Raw genomic sequence first — 21,174 nt, forward strand, 5'->3', positions numbered from 1 at the left:
ACAAAAAGTGGCTTAACGCCACCTTGTAAACACGGTGATGTGCTTAGCGCCACAGGAGCGTCACAAAAAGTGACACTCTTATGGCGCTAGAGGCCTATAAATACGCCCCTTAGTTTTATTCTCTCCTTTCTCTTGAAGCTATGCAATCTAGATGGGATGTCTGGGTCAGGCCTTCAGCTTGCCTTAATCCATCATTTTGTGAGTTTTATGCAACTTGACCTCAGAATTCTTATCTGTTTGCTCTAGTTGCCAGACAGATAGTTCCTAGACAACTTCTAAGACAGCTTTACCCTTATGTTCTACAAAATGTTCTGGCCAAACTAATTACAAATGCAACAACAGAGGCAAGGAAAACAGTGATAGCCAAACCGAGAAAGAGCACAACATAATGTGGATCATATGCACCTATTTCTTTGTTAAATATCAATGTGAAAATCTACACAACAATCGTAAAAATGAGGCTAAATAACGGGCTACCACATCTAATCCAATCGGGCCAATATGGTGTTATTGTAGTCAGAATAGTGGGAGGTAATACAAGGAAAATACCACACCAATTAACAAGTGAGTCAAAGGGAGAGGCAATGATTCTCTCCCTTGATGCTGAGAAAGCCTTTGCTAGAGTAGAATTGAGATTTCCCCCAAAAAAGCAATGATGGTTTTTAGCTTCAGTACCTGAATATGGTTTGGGTCAGCTATCATTGTACATGCCATAATCAGATTAAATGTGGTTGAATTAGATTCAAAGTGTTAAATCATTGTGGATGTGGATGCAGAAGGGAACAACATAAGGTTGCTCCATTTGCCCTCCCCTGTTTGAACACCAAATGAAACCATTACCACAGCATATCTGGCAGAGCTTTATGATTCAAGGAATCAATCAATCTCTGCCCAAATAATTTGAAACTCATTGCAAGATGACATTTTTGTGTCCATCTCAGAGTTGGCAAGGCCCTAGCTGATGATGTCAGAACAAAAGTCTTTTGGGGGCAGTGTATGGATTCAAGATAAATAACCTTAAATCAGAGGCACTGGGCATTACAATCATACCTGATGCATTGAAATCCTTGGGAGTGCGCACCCTCTTTTACTAATTGACTAATTAAATAATGTATTTGAACATCAAAATAATATAAAAATGGAAAGGCTTGTATCATGCCAGTTCTGGCTCTTTCTCTAATCAAATCCATTAAAAAAGAATTAGAAGATATAATAAATTGAGCCTTCCATGGATGGGTCGAATAGTATTGTGAAAATTACTAAGCTCTCAAAAAATCTCTTTATTTTTGTGACCCTTCCCTTGGATCCCTAAAACTACTTTAGACAGCTTTTAAAGTTGTGCACAAACTATTTATGAAAGGGGAAGAAGTTTAGAATTAGACTCCAACAAAGACTTCACCCTATCAGAGAAATGGATCATCCCAGATATATCCACTTATTACAGAGCAGCAAAGCTATGTTTTATGTGTGACTGGTGCAGAGTAACATCTGGAATAGAGTGGTGCTTCATCGATGACGTACTAGCGGGAAAATTCTCGTGAGAACTTTTCTGGCTCAAAAAGGACAATAGACCCCATTCAATAACTACATCCTGGGATGGAAGCCATTACAGAGCCTCACTAGTTCTTCTTCTGCTATCACTCTACTTTTTGTTAATACAAATTTCCAACGTGGGCTGGATGAAGAAGCCTTCTAAGCATGGAAATATAACAAATGCATACAATGATGGGATCTATATGTAAAAAGTTACATTTTAACACATTAGACATGATTATGACCTCAATTAATCTGAACAATTTAGATACACACAGATACACCACTGGGCAAGACACAAAGCACTAACTAAAGGAGCATCTAGAACCATAAAACAATTTGAGAATTATTTTTTGGGCAAACCTCCAACACACACAAACAAATAATATCCAAAATGAATGCAATCCTTTGAGCTGCAGAATCACTGGGTGAGCTGGGGTTCCAGGAGGGGTGATGGATGGTTAGGGCATTACACTTACTGGTGACTGGTGGTTTGATCTCAATGAGGGGCATTAAATACCAATGGAAGAGAAGTCAGTTGCAAAATATTATGTAAAGCGCATTACACTCCAGCACCTCTCCACACATTCAACATATGTAAATCTGAAAAGTGTTGGAGAGAATGTGATGGGAAAGGTACCCCATACAATATCCTATGGTATTGTCTAAAAATCCAATTATGTGGGGAGGTGAGCACTAAAAGACAGGCAGGAGTTCAGCAGTATCACAGTACCACCTACAGTGAAGGAAGTGGTAAAAGGATCGATGGCCAGCATTACAGTGGGTTTCTTACAGCAAAACTAAAAATCTTAATGAGATGGGAAAGGTCTGAGGCAATTCAGCTGGGCAGGAATGATATCATAGAATTAGGTCAGAAATAGGTATGGAAAATATTATTTTGGATATTTATTGCCAGAGAAAGAATTCAGCACTAATTTGGGCACCTCCCTGTTTGACATTCTCACAAAAGATACTTAGCTTATAACCTGTCCTAGGAGGCATAGGCCAAATCAAATCTTACCTAAGAAAGGTTAGACAAAGACATTTGGCCAATGGTATTATGGGAAAGTACACTGTCTACTTTTCAGTAGCTTAGTGTGAATATATTCTACTGGTCCCTGGAGAGAAAATGAGGAAGATGTGTGAGGGAGTGCCAGGGGAGGGCTACTCTCTGGTGAATTTCCAGAGTTTTCTTTATTCTATTATGTTTCATGTCTTTTTCAGAAAATGAAATAAAAATCATTGGAACATAATGGGGGTCATTACAACATTGGCGGTAAAAGACGCTTACCGCTGTGCAGAAGACTGCCAATACACCGCAGCGGAATTTCGCCACAGCTATTATGACCCACAGCTCGGAACCGCCAAAATTTAGACACCCACACAAGTCCGCCACACCAAAGGTCAGTGATAAACTGGCTAAAACAAAACCTCCACCGTCACGCCAACAGAAACACGCCCATGCTACCACGACCCACGAATCCACGCGGCGGTCTTTCAACCGCGGTGTTCCATTGGTGGTACACACCGCTGCGCTCAAAATACACACACATCTCCAAAACACTGCCACATTGGACAATTCAAAATACACACACCTGATACACATACACACACCAATCCCACACAATCAATACTATATAAAACACACACCCACATCACCCACAAACCCCTACGACCAAAAATGTTGACGAAGGCCAGAGAGACAGCACAGCATAGACAACCCCACCACACAGAGGCACACAACACCATCACCCACACTACATCCACGCACAAAACACCAAACACCACTATATATCACCACACTCATCACCACATACACCACCCCACACATCACCTACACCACCCCATGGCTCAGCAAAGACACCCCAGGTTTTCGGAGGAGGAGCTCAGGGTCATGGTGGAGGAAATCGTACGGATAGAGCCACAGCTATTTGGATCACAGGTGCAGCACACCTCCATAGCTAGGAAAATGGAGCTATGGCGAAGAATAGCCGACAGGGTCAATGCAGTGGGACAGCACCCAAGAAATCGGGACGACATCAGGAAGAGGTGGAACGACCTACGGGGGAAGGTGTGTTCTGTGGTCTCCAGGCACAACATCGCGGTACAGCGGACTGGCGGCGGACCCCCACCTCCTCCCCCACAACTATTAACATGGGAGGAGCAGGTCTTGACTATTATGCATCTTGAGGGCCTCTGAGGAGTCGGTGGAGGAATGGACTCTGGTAAGTCAAATCTTAACTATCATATTCCCCACCCTACCTGCATGCTACCACAGACCCCTACCCTTACCCCCTCCCCTATTACTCCACATCCTCACATATGTACTACTAACACAAACCACCCATCCCAACACCAAGTCCTGCATGACACAACAAAGCATGGATACCCCTCACTAAAGCATGCCCACTGCACATACCCATAACACCCCCCAACCATCATCACACAAGCTCCCACACAGGAATGCTAGCACTGGGGTACACGCTCACCCAACCATTGCACACCATGACACACACAGATGCAATAATCATGCTTTTACACCCCTGCAGGACCACTACCCAACGTCACCAGACAGGAGGGTCCAGACATCTCTACCCCATCCACAGAAGAGGCCCACAGTGATGACAGCAGCTCTGTCCAACTGGATCCAGATGACCAGCCCGGACCATCGTGGGCCTTGGGACAGTCGGTTCCCCACACCTAGTCACTGGCCACCACAGAGCTTCCACCCTCTGGTAACACCAGCACAGCACCCACCCAGCGGGCCCATACCTCCGTCCCCAGGACATGTCAATCAGCTGTGTGTCCACCACTACAGGGAACCCAGGATAACCCACCACCCAAACAACAACAGGGACCTGGGGGCAGTGGTAGTGGGCACACGATCCAGGGGACGGAGGCCCAGGAACACAGGGGAACTGGGAGGGGAACTGGGAGGGCTGCTGTGCGACAGGGGGCATACAGGCCAAGGGAACCCACTCTCCACGAGGACCTCTCCTCCATCATGGGAGCCTACCACCACTCCCAGGAGACGATGGCAACGGTACTGGCCAAGTTTAAGGAGACCCAGCGTCTGCAGGAGAAACAGTATTTGGGCTTCAGGGAGGAACTCAGAACCATCAGCACCTCCCTGGGCACCATCGTAGGGGTGCTGAAGGAGATACTTAACACCAGGAGGGACACCGTGGCACTCCAAGGGGCCCCTGACACTAGCATGGACAAAGAACTGCCCACCACCTCCGCTGGCACTAGTGGACGGGAGGCACTGCCACAGGACCACCACACCAGCACCCCACCCCCTGCAGACGGAGAACCACCCCGCAAGCGGTCCCTGAGATCCAGGAACAGGACAGAGCACGATGGCAAGACCCCTGCCAAGAAATGAGACCACCCTCATTGTCATCCCACTGTCCCACTTTGTAACCCTGTCCATATTGGAACTGCCCCAGCTCCACTTCCTATGCCCATATGGGCAGTGATCCTGTGAGACTAATAGACTGGACTCTGCCATGGACATTCCTCCACCATCACCCCTCACCATTTTACCACCCCCTCCAATATTTACCACTTCAATAAACACCCTTGAAGCACAAAACAATCTGGAGTCAGTGTGTGATTTTGAAAATGTGTATTAGCAATGACAGTGACAAAATCCATTCTCAAATGTAATGTCAACATACCTATGTCACACATCTCAAGTCCATGAGGAATGTAAGCAGATGACACACGTTGGTAACCACACCTGTGAAACCGTAATGGAAATGTACAACTCAGTTACCATATACTGGTTGAAATCGACGGACAGGATAGAGGTAGAAGTGTGAAAGTACTTGTAGTAGGCAGGAATGTGGTATCACCTGTGTGTCACTGGAAATATTGCTGGATAACTGAGTCCCTGTTGTCAATTTCTTCTTCCTCTGCTTCCTCCTCATCACTGTCCACAGGCTCCACAGCTGCCACAACACCGTCATCTGGACCATCCTCCTGCAGAAAAGGCACCTGGCGTCGCAAAGTCAGATTGTGAAGCATACAGCAGGCCACGATGATCTGGCACACCTTCCTTGGTGAGTAGAATTGGGAACCACCTGTCATATGGAGGCACCTGAACCTGGCCTTCAGGAGGCTGAAGGTCCTTTCTATCACTCTCCTAGTCCGCCCATGGGCCTTATTGTAGCGTTCCTCTGCCCTGGTCCTGGGATTCCTCACTGGGGTCAGTAGCCATGACAGGTTGGGGTAACCAGTGTCCCCTAATAGCCACACCCAGTGCCTCTGGAGTTGACCCATCACATAAGGGATGCTGCTATTCTGCAGGATATAGGCGTCATGCACAGAGCCAGGGAACATAGCATTTACCTGGGAGATGTACTGGTCTGCGAAACATACCATCTGTACATTCATCGAATGATAACTCTTCTGGTTCCTGTTCTCCTGTTCACTCCTGTGGGGGGGGACCAGAGCTACATGGGTCCCATCAATGGCACCTATGATGTTAGGGATATGTCCAAGGGCATAGAAGTCACCTTTAACTGTAGCCAAATCCTCCACCTGAGGGAAAACGATGTAGCTCCACATGTGTTTCAGCAGGGCAGACAACACTCTGGACAACACGTTGAAAAACATAGGCTGGGACATCCGTGATGTCATGGCCACTGTAGTTTGAAATGACCCACTTGCAAGGAAATGGAGCACTGATAGCACCTGCACTTGAGGGGGGATCCCTGTGGGATGGCGGATTGCTGACATCAGGTCAGGCTCCAACTGGGTACACAGTTCCTGGATTGTGGCACGGTCAAACCTGTAGGAGATGATTAAATGTCGCTCCTCCATTGTCAACAGGTCCACCAGCGGTCGGGACACCGGAGGATTCCGCCATCTCCTCACATGTCCCAGCGGATGGTGCCTAGGAAGGACAACAGCGACCACAGAGTCAAACATCTCAGAGGTATGTGCCCACAGTCTACACAGAACACGAAACATAATCCAAAAAGTTGTCTGTATGTGTGTTGAGTCTAGGCCTAGGTATGTGTGACGCAGTTGAAAATGAAGCCATGTTGGCCCCTGAATTGGCAGCTGCCTGACCTCTAAACTGAGACAATGGGATGTGAGGTAACTGCGCTGGCGTTGTACACCGTCGCGGTAGGCGGACGAAAACCGCAGCGCAATGCTGCATTGATTAACATTGGACCCTATGGGGCCCTGGAGCCAATGACAAAGTGCGCCGGCGGTGATGATACACACCGCCGTGGACGTCACCGCCGCGGACGTCACCGCCATTTTCTATCTGTTCAATCACTCAATACCTGATCTTAGACAGGAGAGGACCTACACTGCAAGTGCTGCTGTGACCTCGGTCTGGAAGAGACAATGGCTTGTGCGTCTGGGGAAAGGGCCCCTCCCTTCACTGCACAGGAGTTGGAGAAGCTTGTGGATGGGGTACTCCCCCAGTACATGCTACTCTACGGTCCTCCAGATTAACAGGTAAGTACACAGGGAGCAAGTTGTATGGGCTATGCCTGTGTGGAGAGGGCTGGTTGTAAGAAGGAAGGGGCCACAGTTCTGTGTGCATGAAGGACTGTGAATGCATGTGCCACATGGCAAGGGTAGGGATGTGGGCCACTCACTTTGACAGTGCAGTTGGTAATGACTTCTCTTCTTCCCCTGTACATGTCATGTAGGTCAGCGCCCACCAGAAGAAGGATATTTGGCGTGCCATCACCAAGGACGTCCGGATCCTGGGGGTCCACCACAGACGGAGCACCCACTGCCGTAAAAGATGGGAGGACATTCGCCGCTGGAGCAAGAAGACGGCGGAGGCTCAGCTGGGGATGGCCTGCCAACGTGGGAGGGGTGCCCATCGCACCATGACCCCCCTGATGTTCCGGATCCTGGCGGTGGCCTACCCTGAGTAGGATGGGCGCTTGAGGGCATCACAGCAGACACAAGGGGGTGAGTACAACATCATTCTGTGGACTTTTCGTACAGTGAAGGTGTCTGGGTGGGGGAGGAGGGCTGTGGGTTCCCCTAGGCCAGGGCGAGTTCCGTAGGCTAGGCCCCTCCGTAATGCAGGCCATGTGGCACTCCACCCCACCTATGTAGAGTGCCAAGTACAGGTATACATGCCCCTGTGTCATCTATGTGTGCAGATGTCCACCATAGCCATGTAGGCCATATCCCAGGAACTGCATCTGTAGAGCCCAACAGCGCGGCGTAGTGAAAGGGGCTGCTGTGTCTGTATTGTCCACCAACGGTAGTGGTAAGCCATGCACTCAACCTGTCTTTCTTCTGTCGTCCCCCCCCTTTTTGTGGTCTTCCTGTTCTTGTGTGCATCAGCATCATCAGGCGGAGCACAAGGGAGCTGCATCCCACATGGCCATGGAGGGCCACACCACGGACTCGGAATACACCAGTGGGACGGAGGGCGAGGGGAGCTTCACGGCAGTCACAGGATCAGCAACCAGCGACACGGACTCGTCCTCCGATGGGAGCTCCCTTGTGGTGGTGGCAAAATCTGTGCCTCCCACTTCTACAGGTACAGCCACCACCCCCCCTACCAGCACCGCCCTCCCAGCAGCCCCTCAGCCTTCGCCCCGTGCCCGCTCACCCAGGAGGGTGGGCATCACCTTCGCCCCAGGCACCTCAGCCCCTGCCCATGTCACCTCTGCTGCCCTCAGTGAGGAGGCCATTGACCTCCTCAGGTCACTCACTTTTGGGCAGTCTACCATTTTGAATGCCATCCAGGGTGTAGAAAGGGAATTGCAACACACAAATGCATTCCTGGAGGGCATTCATTCTTGTCAGGCTGCCCTTCATCGAACCCTGCAAACTCTGGCCTCAGCACTGATGGCAGCCATTGTCCCTGTGTTTAGCCTCCCCCCTCTAACTTCCTCCACCCAGACCCAATCCCCTGCACCCCAGCCTATCCCAAGCACACCATCAGACCAACCTGCACACACCTCAACACACAAGGGAAGCTCAGGCAAACATAAGCACCACACATCCCACAGGCACTCACGCAAGCATCACATACAGACAGAGCAATATCCACTGCCTCCACTGTGTCCTCCTCCTCGTCATCTCCCTCTTCCCTCCCAGTCTCATCTACACTCTCACCTGCATGCACTACCACTACAGCCACTAGGTCCCGCACCAGCACACCCACCACCACACCCCGCTCACCTGCACTCACCACCCCCACTACCATTTACACATCCCCTGTGTCCTCTCCCAGTGTGTCTGTGACGCCCCCTCCCAAAGTACACAAACATAGGCACACACCCACCCAACATACATCCACCTCACGACAGCCTCCAGTGCATGCACCTGCGCCCAAAGCCACAAAAGTTACACCTCCTACAACCACCTCCTCTTCCTCCACTCCCAGATCCCCTCCAGCTACCTGTCCCAGTGTTCCTAAGAAACTTTTCCTGACCAAGCTTGACCTCTTTTCCACCCCCCCCTTCCTCAAATTCATAGGTCCCGTACTAGCACCTCAGCCAAAAAATCTCCGGTACCAGTGGTGCCTGTTAGAGGTATGTGGAGTGCACCGGGCACCAGGGCAGCCAGTGTGACACGGAGCCACAGCACAGCCAGTTCCCCCCTGTGAAGCACCAGAAGTTGGACAGTGCCCAGCGGGAGTGAGGGAAGACTCCAGCCAGCAAAGCCGCTCACAAGGGTCCCGGGGGGAGTGTCCACTAGCTGTGACTCCTCCCAAGGTGGGGAAGGGCAGAAGAAATCGCCAAAGTCTGGGAAGAGCAGCACGGAGGAGAAGACCGCCATCATCCCCGCTGCCCAGGAGGCCACTGCCAGAGCCAGTGCCCAGGAGGGCAGCCCCATCGTCACTGACCAGGAGGCCACTGCCAGAGTCAGTGCCCAGGAGGGCATCCCCATCGTCAGTGGCCAGGAGGCCACTGCCAGAGGCAGTGCCCAGGAGGGCAGCTCCATCGTCACTGGCCAGGAGGCCACCGCCAGAGCCAGTGCCCAGGAGGGCAGCCCCATCGTCAGTGGCCAGGAGGCCACCGCCAGAGTCTGTGCCCAGGAGGGCAGCCCCATCGGCAGTGGCCAGGAGGCCACCTCCAGAGTCAGTGCCCAGGAGGGCAGCCCCATCGTCACTGGCCAGGAGGCCACCGCCAGCCACAACCCAGCTGCCCAGGAGGGCCCCGGCAGCCACAGCCCAGCTGCCCAATGAAGAACCGCCAGCCCCAGCCCAGCTGGGCAATGAAGGACCGCCATGGCAAGCACCGCTGAACAGGGCAAGCACTGCTGAACAGGGCAAAGACCGCCATGGCAAGCACCGCTGAACAGCAGAAACTGCAAACTCAAGCACCGCTGAACAGGGCAAAGACTGCCATGGCAAGCACCGCTGAACAGGGCAAGCACTGCTGAACAGGGCAAAGACCGCCATGGCAAGCACCACTGAACAGGGCAAAGGCCGCCATGGCAAGCACCGCTGAACAGGTCAGAAACTGCAAACTCAAGCACAGCTGAGCAGGGCAAGCACCGCTGAACAGGGCAAAGACCGCCATGGCAAGCACCGCTGAACAAGGCAAAGACCGCCATGGCAAGCACTGCTGAACAGGTCAGAAACTGCAAACTCAAGCACCGCTGAACAGGGCAAAGACCGCTGAACAGGGCAAGGACCGCCAACTCAAGCACCGCTAGCCCATGAGCGACAGGGGCAGTGACGGAACTAGGACCGTCACGGGGAGAGTGATGCACTCTGGGCACCAGTCCCCCTGCAGAACCAGTGGAGACATGCATCCACTCCGTCTGTCCTTAACAGGATGAAGTACGCTGGGCACCACTCTCCCTCCAGAACCAGTGGAGACATACATCCACTCGGCCTGTCCTCCACAGGATGAAGCACTCTGGGCACCACTCCCCCTCCAGAACCAGTGGAGACATACATCCACTCTGTCTGTCCTTAACAGGATGAAGCACTCTGGGCACCAGTCCCCCTCCAGAACCAGTGGAGACATGCATCCACTCCGTCTGTCCTTCACAGGATGAAGCACTCTGGGCACCAGTCCCCCTCCAGAACCAGTGGAGACATGCATCCACTCTGTCTGTCCTTAACAGGATGAAGCACTCTGGGCACCAGTCCCCCTCCAGAACCAGTGGAGACCTGCATCCACTCCGTCTGTCCTTAATAGGATGAAGCACTCTGGGCACCAGTCCCCTTCCAGAAACAGTGGAGACTGTTATCCACTTGAGAGACTGTGGCTTTGCACTCCCCAGGATGGTACAGTGGGCAACCCACCCACTGTAGAGACTTGAAAGACTGTGGCTTTGCACTCCCCAGGATGGTACAGTGGGCAACCCACCCACTGGAGAGACTTGAGAGACTGTGGCTTTGCACTCCCCAGGATGGTACAGTGGGCAACCCACCCACTGTAGAGACTTGAGAGACTGTGGCTTTGCACCCCCCAGGATACATCAATGGGCATGGAGCCCCCTCGTGGATCTGGCGTGGTGCACTCATCCAGCTGAGGTGCCCCCCTTCCCTTCCCCCTGAGGTGCCTGTTGTATTTCTATCTGATGCCCCGGCAGTGTTCTCTCCGTTAGATCAGGTATCTGATGTGGGCCTCGCCCATGCATTTTGGGCCCAGTGGTCCACGGACAATGAATGGTGCATTACCTGCACTACTAATCGTGATGTATATTTTGTTGAATGTGTATATATATCTGTATATGTTTGGTTACTGTATTTTGATATATTACAATGGTTGAACTAATTTCCTTTTGTCTTTGCATTCTTTCGGGGGCTTTGGGGGTTGTTACTGTAATGTTTGGATATGCATTGGTGTGTGTGTTGTAGTGGGTGAGGGTCGGAGTGGGGGTGGGAGTGTTGGGTGTGTGTGTCCCTGACTTTTGCCTCCCCCTCCCCTATGTCGTAGGTGCAGTACTCACCGTTGTCCTCGGCGCCGGCGTTGATGATGGAGTTCCGGTTCCATGGTGTCCTGGTTCCTCGTTCAGTGTTTCCCTTTGAAATGGCTGTTTCCACCGTATTTTTATCCGCGGTGAATCCGCCCCGGAAAAGGTGGCGGATTGGTAGGTTGTGATTCTGTGGGCGGTACATTGTCTTCCGGCTGTCTGTTGGCGGTGAGCGCCAAGCTGTTTGTCTGTACCGCCGTGGCGGTCAGAGTGTTAAAGTGGCTGTCTTTGTTGGCGGTTTACGCCACGGTCATTATTCCCATTTTTTTACCGCCGGCCTGTTTGCGGTCTTACCGCTGCTTTAACACCGTCCACCAGGGTTGTAATGACCCCCAATATGTATGAGTATCTAGTTTGAGAAATGTTATTAAAATCTGTGTACTTATTGAATGTTAGAGAGATAGAGCCTAATTACGAGGCTGGCGGTCTTAGGACCGTCAGCCTCGTGATGCCGGTTGGACCGCTGCAGACAGGGCGGTCCAATCGCCCCATTATGACTGTGGCGGAGCCACCACGGTCCAACCGTCGACACCGCCAGGCTGCAGCCAGCCTTTAGTCTGGTGGTTCCTGCGGTTGTAATACAACAGGCCAGTGCTACAAGCAGCGCTGCCATGGGGATTACGAGTCCCCATCCTCCAGCCTTTCCATGGTGGTTAACACTGCCTTGGAAAGGCTGGCGGAATAGGGGCGGCGGGGGTCTTGGGGGCCCCTGCACTGCCCATGCACTTGGCTGGGTCAGTGCATGGACCCCCATGCACAGCCTCATCTTGCATTTCACTGCCCGAATTACGCACCACAACAATTACGAACTGGCGTCAATGTTGTGGTGAGTGTTCCACTGGGCCAGCAGAATACTCCTGATACGTGGCCAAAAGATCTCCAGTACTGGCGGTCTTTTGCCTGCAGTGGCTTTGACGGTCCTACGAAGTCGTAATGAAGCCCATAATGTTTGTATTCCAGAATATTGTTAGCAAATATTTCATTAAACAGAAATAATGTGTCCTAAATATTGCTTGCAAAAATATCGTCCTGCTGTGTGTTAATTTTTTGGTTCTTGGCTACAATGGGGCAATATGGTAATAAATCATATTTAGGACATGATATTTCTGTCACAATATCTCTTGGTTATGATGTTCTTGTACCACAACTGATTTTGTGGACATAAGAGGATGGAAAAAATGTCAATAATTAGGTTTCAGCCTTGACTAGCTAAGGACACGATGATGATTTAGGATGACTACAGGATTGATCATGTGGAAAATTGGGCTAATAGTTGTGTAATGTGTGAGTCCTGCACAAGTAATAGGTCCATAAGTCCACACTGGGAACCAAGCACCCCATGGTAGAACTTGACTCTCTTAGGGTAGTGAAACAAAGCAGTTTAAGACCTACTCAGCGGAGGTGATGTGGGCTAGTAATGTCCATCCTTTGGCATGGAACAGCAACTCTCAATAAATGATTGGCCAGTCAATTGTTTTTTCTTCAAATGCTTTTTATTTGAAATGATTTTCATTTGAGAAGTAAAAGTACATTTATTACACACACAGTAGTAAACAATAGATAATAATTTGCAAACATATATATCAGTACAAAATGCCAGCTCTGGAGTGATTTAAAAACAATGAACATCTTATGAGTATTTGTTTTGGAATTGACCTGGGGGGCTGCTAAAACTCTTGCAGCTATAGAACACTCCTCTTCATCATTGGTGGTGCCCCTGTCCAATATAGACATAAGGGAAAAGATGTAAACAAGTCTTCCTAGGGTATTAGAGGGCACTCCCACAGCAGAGCAATGAATAGTAGAGTAGTGGTATAGAACTGTGTGTTATTCCTTTTGTGTTTTTCTTTTCTTTTCAGCTCGGGTGCCTGGGTCTGGATTCAGTGCACCTGCTGCCTCCAACAACATTAGTGGTAGGAGGACAAGCCCCAGGGCCCCACATCCCTACTAGCTCCCTGCATCCTGCTTCTGGGCAGCACATGAGCAAATAACAGTTTTTATGATCTTCTGCCTGTGCTGGATTCCTGCAGGCTTGGAGAGCCTGCAGATCCTTCTGCCCCCAGGACACTGTCTTCCCGAACTCTTCATGCCAGACCCAAGGGACGGGGTCCCTGGACTAAGAGTCTTGGAAGGAGACTCTTTGCACACCCCTAGCAATAATAATTAAATTATCTTGTGCCGACCCTCAGGCACTACTTCACCCCTGGGGTATTTTCTTAAGATGCAGTGGGGAGTTGGTTTCAGTGGCTCCCTGGGTTAGCTTTCTACTTTGCCTGTCTCCTGGTGCCAGACACAGGAAATGCAAAAAATAAATGGAAGGAGTTCAGCCTAAGGCGTGTTTGATGAAATCTGCGTTGGGCATTGCGGGCATACAAAAGATAATGGGGGTCATTATGACCCAGTTGGTTGGCGTTAATGTGGTGGTAGTACCGCCAACAGGCTGGCAGTACTTACCGCCACATTATGACATTGGCAGGTTGGCTGAAGCCAATTGGCCAATGTACCACTCCAACCACCATGGCAGTAGCAGCTGCCGGGCTGGAGATAACCATCTCCAGCCCGGCGGCCGCCATTGTGCCAACTGCGGGATTATGACCCCACCTAGCACCGTGGTTTTCGTGGCATTTCTAATGCCACGAAAACCATGGCGGTAGGCCCTATCAGTGACAAAGAATTCATTCCCTGCTACTGATAAGAGGCCCCCGCCACCCCTACCTCTCCAAACATCCCCACCGCATCTACACCCATGCCCCTTTCACACACACGCAGACACACACTCATTCACACATACACGCATGCATTCTTCCATTCACACATACATCCGCACCGACACGCATTCCGATTTCAATACATACACACACTTACCCTTCCATACATTCAAGCACTCACACTACAATACATTCACGCACTCAATCACCACTAAACACACACTCGCATTCACACACACACTCACACATACATGCACACACCCCCACTCACACACACAACACCCTCCAGCCCCCTCTCCTGTTGGAGACCTGACTTACCTGGATCCACAGGGTCTTCCGGCAGGGGACAGGACGAGGCGCTGCTACCGCCAGCAGCACCTACCAGCAGAAATCCACCAGGCCGTATTATTTGTCATACTATGGCTGGTGGCGTACTACTGGTGTGGCGCTGCTGGTGGTAGCAACGCCACCTTACGGCCATCCACCAGTATGGCCACAGCTGGATTTCCACCCTTCTTGTGGCAGAAATCCGGCTGTGGTCATAATATGGCAGACGGCTGGTAGCCGCGGCGATGGTCTTTTGGCGGCCGTCGCCGTGGTGGTAGGCATTTTTTACCACCGATGTCAAAATGAGGGCCAGTGATCGGGTCCTTGTGATAACACCAACACAGGTGTTCCCTTACCTCTAGTTTACTGTTTTCCATTAGCCTCCGTTTAGCCTTTTGATACTCATAAAACAAATGCTTTACTCTTGATTTCAATATCTCAGTGTTCAAACAACTCTGGGGCCCCCAGGGATGCTAAGGTTTCTTCAACATAGTTAATCCACGGGATAGTTTTCATATTGTCCAATGACAAGCAGTCCTTGATAACTGCTTTGGAGAAGTCTGCTTCTGGTCTAGCCCAAATTTACACCTTCAACAAAATCAGTTGATATTAAATCAGTTTTATAAGGTAGGCCTATCTCAGAATGGCATACGGAGTTAGGGCATGATTTCGGTACAGCTGATCGCAACTTAAATAGTTGTTCTCAACTTTCTGGAGGGGCTCTGCATTAACAAAGCCTTGAACCATGAATCAGTCATTGTATGCCCAAGGTGGGTGGAATGACATCTAACAGATTTATATAAGGAATATTGAGGAAAAGATGGGAAACACTGTTGTTACTCAGAGGAGGTTTTGGGGCATGCTCACTTCAAACAGAGAAAATCACAGAAAGCACTAGAATATTAATAAAGGGTGTTGGAAATGGTCCTTTTTTGCAGGTTTATCCACAAACTTTTTGCTTCTGACCTCCTACTTTGATCCTGTGCTGAATTTCATTCTTGCTGGCTTTAGGACTATGGTCACTTTACCACTGCTCACCAGTGCTAAAGTGTAAGTGCTTTATGTCTAAATTGTATTGGTAATTGGTTTATCCATGATTGGTGTATTTAATTTACTAGTAAGTCCCTGGTACAGTGCACAGTGTGTGTACCGGGCCTGTAAATCAATGAGTACTAGTTGGCCTGCAGCACTGTTTGTGCCACCCACATGAGTAGCCCTGTGTACAGATCTCAGACCTGCCACTACAGTGTCTGTGTAGGCAGTTTAAACTGCCAGTTCAACCTGGCAAATACACCCACTTGCCAGGCCCAAAGGTTTCCTTTTACTACATGTATGTCACCCTTAAGGTAATCCCAAGGAAGCTCCAATGGAGGGGTGCAGTGTATTTAAAAGGTAGGACATGCACTAGTGTGTTTCACTTGTGCTGATAGTAAAATACTTCTAAATTCAGTTTTGCAAGGCCTATCTCTCCCATAGGTTAACATGGGGATTTCCTTGTCATATCTTTTAAGTGTAATTTCCTTTTGAGAGTAGATAGAGCTATGGAGTTTGGGGTCTCTGAACTCACAATTTAAAAATACATATTTTGGGGAAGTTGTTTCTTAAATTGTAAGTTTGAAAAGGCCACTTTTAGAAAATTGGCATTTTCTTGATTAACCATTCTGTGCCTCTGTCTGGTTGCGGAATACACGTATGGGTCAGTATGCCGGTTTAGCTGTTTGTGAGTTTACTCTAGACAGCCACACAAAGGGATCCGAGGTGCGCCCTGTATATCCTGGTGGGCCTTCCTGGGCCGCAGTGGTGGGAGGATCGAACACTTGCACCTGAATAGAGCAGTGTCGGTCCTTACCCAAAGCAGTCTACAACCCTCTGGAGCATGTCTGGGGCAAGGGCAGGAAATGCAGGGTATTGTGCACTGCAAAGACTTGCCTTTGAAGTTTGCCTACTTGAAAGGGAGAAATGAGGATAAGTGTTGGGCCGCTGAGACCACAAGTTAAGAACACTTCTGGAGTGAGTGCATTCTGCCAGGAAGAAGAGCTGGATGCTGTAGGAGGAACTGCCACTCTGCGTGTTGCTTTGTTGTACTGGCCTACTGCTTGCTACTTCTGTCCTGGGAGTGAAAGAACTGGACTTTGCATTCTACATCCTCCTTTCCAAGATTCTCCAAGGACTTGAACTGAGCTTGCCTGCTGTTAAGAAGACTCAAGGACATCAAAGGCTTCATTTGCCAGTGCCTGAACTCTTCTGCTGAGAGTCCTGACTTAACAAGGGGCGCCAAATCCAGTCCCCAGGCCCTTGGAAGTGTAAACTGGTGCCCTGAGGCAAAAAATCCACTCATTAAATTGCTGTGGCTGATTATAGACACATCACTTAGCTTGCAGCAAAAGACTCAATGCAGCGCCTGTCTTGTGGCTGAAGAATCAAAGCAGCACCTATATTGCATCAGAAGGATCCACAAAGCACATGTAGGACCAATAAAACGCCTGTACCACAGGGGCTCTGCCATCACTGTGGGTCTGGATTTTCCCATGCATTGTCCCTGGGTGTCATTTTCGCATCAACATTGCACCACAGCAATGAACTGAGGCTGCATTAGCAGATACCAATGCATTCCCTCTGCTGTGGGGGGAGAACCGATGTATCACCTCACCTGCCAGTAATGAACCATCACATCACCTTCCCTGCCAGTAAGGAACCAATGTATCCCCTCTCCTGCGAGGACAGAATCCACGCAACACCCCCATGTCAGTAAGAACCTGAAGCATCACATCCCCTATGCAGTAAGGAACCAAAACATTGCTTTGTTTTCGGGTGCCTCACCTCCTCTGCAGCCTACATCGTCTTTGTTTTTGATCCATTCCCAGGTTCTGTGTGTTAAAAAGAGACAACCATTGATTCCTCTGAATTAAGACACTTTGCAACTTTTTTAAAGTGATATCCTTGCTTTTGGGCTTGCGGGTTCGCAAAAAAAGCAAGACGTCTTCCGCACAGAGCGCAGCATTCCACAAGCAGCCTTGTATATGGGCTTTTCATCTTATGAGTGAAGTGGAGGAGGGACATCTTTGCTAGGTTCCCCAAAGAATAGGGAAGAAGGTTGAGAGGGTGCTGTTTACCTAGACTTGGGCAGTTGGGTGCTTCTACAGAAGGACAGCTAGAGTAAGAGAGTAAGAAAATAGACACCCAGGCCAGCGTGTTCCAACACTGCACTCAGGAATTACCAGTCAATTGTATCAAAGGCCTTCTCGAGGTCTACTAAGAGCAAGGCTGAAGGGTACTGAAGGTGACGTACTTGTGTATGGGCCACCTGGACCCTCAGGATTCAATATCTGGTGCTACGGGCCGGCATAAAGCCACATTGATCTAGGAGAATCAAGTAGGGCTAAGTACGATGCAGCCAGTTGGCTAAGACACTGGCGAACACCTTGATTTCTGAGTTAATCAGGAAAATAGGCCTATATGGAGCACAGCTTTCCAAAGGCTGGCCGAACCTAGGAAGCACCATGATTGTGGCTATGTCCAGCTCCTGCGGAAACGCTACCACTTCCACTGAATTATTACACAGCCAGGAAATGGGGGAGCAAAAGAATTCAGAACTTCCTATTGCATTCGGCAGGGAACCCATCAGGGCCTGGTATTTTTCCAGGAGATGTATCAGACAAGGCTTTCCCAAAATCCTGAACTGTAAGTGGCTGATCAAGGTCCTTGGCAAGTAACAAGGGGATTGAAGGCAGTGGGATGTCCCTCAACACTGGGTGCACATACTCTGGGGGCCTGCACTCATACAGGGTCTGGTAGAAGCAACATTTTGCATGATGGGGGGCCCTAACATGCAAGTGCCCCTCAGTGTTCCTAATTTGAGGGAACACACGGAAGCGATCTATCTGGTAGCCAGCCAGTAGAAAAGTTTCCCCAACTTGTGCCTGTGTTTGTAAACCCTCTGGGTTGATGCTCTCCAGCACTGCTGGGTCTCCTCCAGTGTGATCTGCCGCCCCAGGGATCTTGCCTACATCAACCGACAATTGCGATTGGCGGAGGGTCTCCGCCGCATCTGGCACTCCAGAGTGAGCATTTGGGCCTCAAGGGTTGTTTTATGGGAGAGATCTTGCTTCACCCCGCTCTGAATATAACTACTAACTAAGTATCTAATGACCGGCTTGCTGGCTGACCACAAGGTACCAGGAGACTCCACAGAGCCCTAATTGATCACAAAGTATTGATTGTTGCTCTGACTCTCAATAGTGAGTCTACATCTTGGTGAGTGAGGTACCAAGGGCCTTATTTATACTTCTTGGCGCAAAACTGCACTAACGCAGTTTTGCACCAAAAAGATTTGCACCAGCTTGCACCATTTTTTAGCACCAGCTGGGCACCATATTTATGCAATGGTGCAAGTCAGTGCAAAGGGTAGGCTAGCGTAAAAATAATGACGTTAGGCAGGTTAGAGTCAAAATGAATGACTCTAACCAGATTAGCGTCATTTTTTTATGCTAAGGGGCATATTTATACTCTGCACTGAATTAGAGTCATTTTTTTACTTTAATTCGGTGCAAAACTAACTCCATATTTATACTTTGGTGCTAGACCCGTCTACTGCCAAATTTATGCAGTTAAAGTCATTTTTTGGAAGTGGAAACCTACCTTGCCTTAATGAGATGCAAGGTAGGCGTTCCCGTGCACAAAATGACTCTATGGCCTTAACGCCATATTTATACTCCCATGCAAAAATAGTGCAAGGGAGGGAGGAGGGGTCAAAAAATGGTGCAAAGCTTGCTTTGCCCCATTTTTCAAAGCCTGGGTCAGGGCAGGCGTTAGGGGACATGTGGGCCTATTTCCATGGTGGAACACCATGGAATAAGCCCACAGGTGCCCTTCCCAGGCCCCAGGGGTATCCCCACCCACACCAGTGGGACTGCGGAGGATGGGGGACACCTTCCCAGGTAAATACAAGTAAGATTGCATTTTATTTTTTAAAGTGCCATAGGGGGCCCTGAAATGGGCCCCCATACATGGTACAGGGTGTAATGGCCATGCCCAGGGGACCCTTGTCCTCTGTGCTGGCTATTGGGGTGGTGGGCATGACTCCTGCCTTTTCTAAGGCAGGTGTCATGTGGCATGGTAGGTTTAACACCATAAAATGACAATAATCTAGTTAGAGTCATTTTTTTTTACTCTAACCTGCCTAAAGTCATTTTTTGGTGCTAAACTTTCTTCTTCTATACCGCCAGCCCCACCCGACTAAAGTCATTTTTTTTCACTCAAGCCTACCCTTTGCACCGGCTTGCACCATTCCATAAATATGGTGCCCGGTTGGTCACAGAAATGGTGCAAGCCGGTGCTAAACCTTTTGGTGCAAAACTGAGTTAGTGCAGTTTAGAATGAAAAAGTATAAATAAGGGCCAATATTTTGTAAGTTTGTGCCACTTTTGCGTCAAAAAATTAAGTAAATGCAGCGCATAAAAAGTACAAATCAGGGCCTTTGTGCTAGAAGGGTCTAGCACCAAAGTATAAATATGGAGTTAGTTTTGCACCGAATTAGAGTAAACAAAAATGACGCTAATTCGGTGCAAATAGCTCAACCCAGTCGGAAATAAGCAGTCTTACGCATCACTGTAGCTGGTTTTATGATCACTGCCACTTTTTCTTCCTCCTACGAACCAGCCTTTGTTCTTTATTCCTCCCTCTCACCTGGGTGCGTTCTTGTGGCAGAACTGACGCCTCATCTTTCCTGCATTTCTCATCTATGCTTTTTTGATCTGGCAATGCTGTCTTCCATTCTCTGCAAGGTTTGATATGTGGGTGAGGAAGAACGACTGGTGATAGGGTAGGAAGCTAGGATCAAGGAAACAATCTCTTGCTTTCTTATAGGTAAACCATCAGACCTTCTCCTAAGCATGTGCATGTGTGATGGACTTCACTAGAATATTTGAATTAGCATTTTTGTGTGTGTGTGTGTGTGTGTGTGTGTTTTTAAAGCAGAAATTTAGGGAAATTACTCCTGGTCAAATGGAAGTGGCACATGGAACTAATTTTCCTACCCCTCCTGTAGCTTCAAACCTCTTCCTAAAGTCATTTATGACCCAGGCAAACTCCCGACATGTTTACTACATGTCACAAATGATTAAAGTCCATCAGAAATGTTGTCACGTTTGACCTGCCCCCACTTTCTTATCATATTTTAAGACAGTGGCCACGCTCCTCTCTATTATTAGAACACTGTTTATAAGAAATATTAATGTACACACATTTTTCTTAAGTATAATCTGATTAATAATAGGTGGATGCTCAAAACTGTAAACAGTGATTAATCTAACGTGTAGGGCCAAGTGCACCTAGGGGCTGATTTAAGAAAAGTGGCCACTTTCCTTGCGCCCATTAGCGCCCCCCTCCCGCACCATGTTTGCTCCGTAAAATATGGTGCACCATGGTGCAGGATAGGGAGCAATAGCGTCAGAATTCCTGACGCTTTTGATATACTCTACAGGAGTAGTGTCAAAATGTTGGTGCTGCTCCTGTAGAGCAGTGTTGTCCAACCTTTTTATCGCCGCGGACCAGTAAATGTTTGATCATTTTTCCGTGGCCCGCTTGTCCCATTGTGTGACAAGCGGGCCACGGAAAAAATATCAAACATTTACCGCCCGCCACAGTGGGGCGGCCCGGTGCCGATTGATCCACGGAC

This window comes from Pleurodeles waltl, chromosome 5 (assembly GCF_031143425.1).
Source record: "Pleurodeles waltl isolate 20211129_DDA chromosome 5, aPleWal1.hap1.20221129, whole genome shotgun sequence".
NCBI classification, from domain to species: domain Eukaryota; kingdom Metazoa; phylum Chordata; class Amphibia; order Caudata; family Salamandridae; genus Pleurodeles; species Pleurodeles waltl.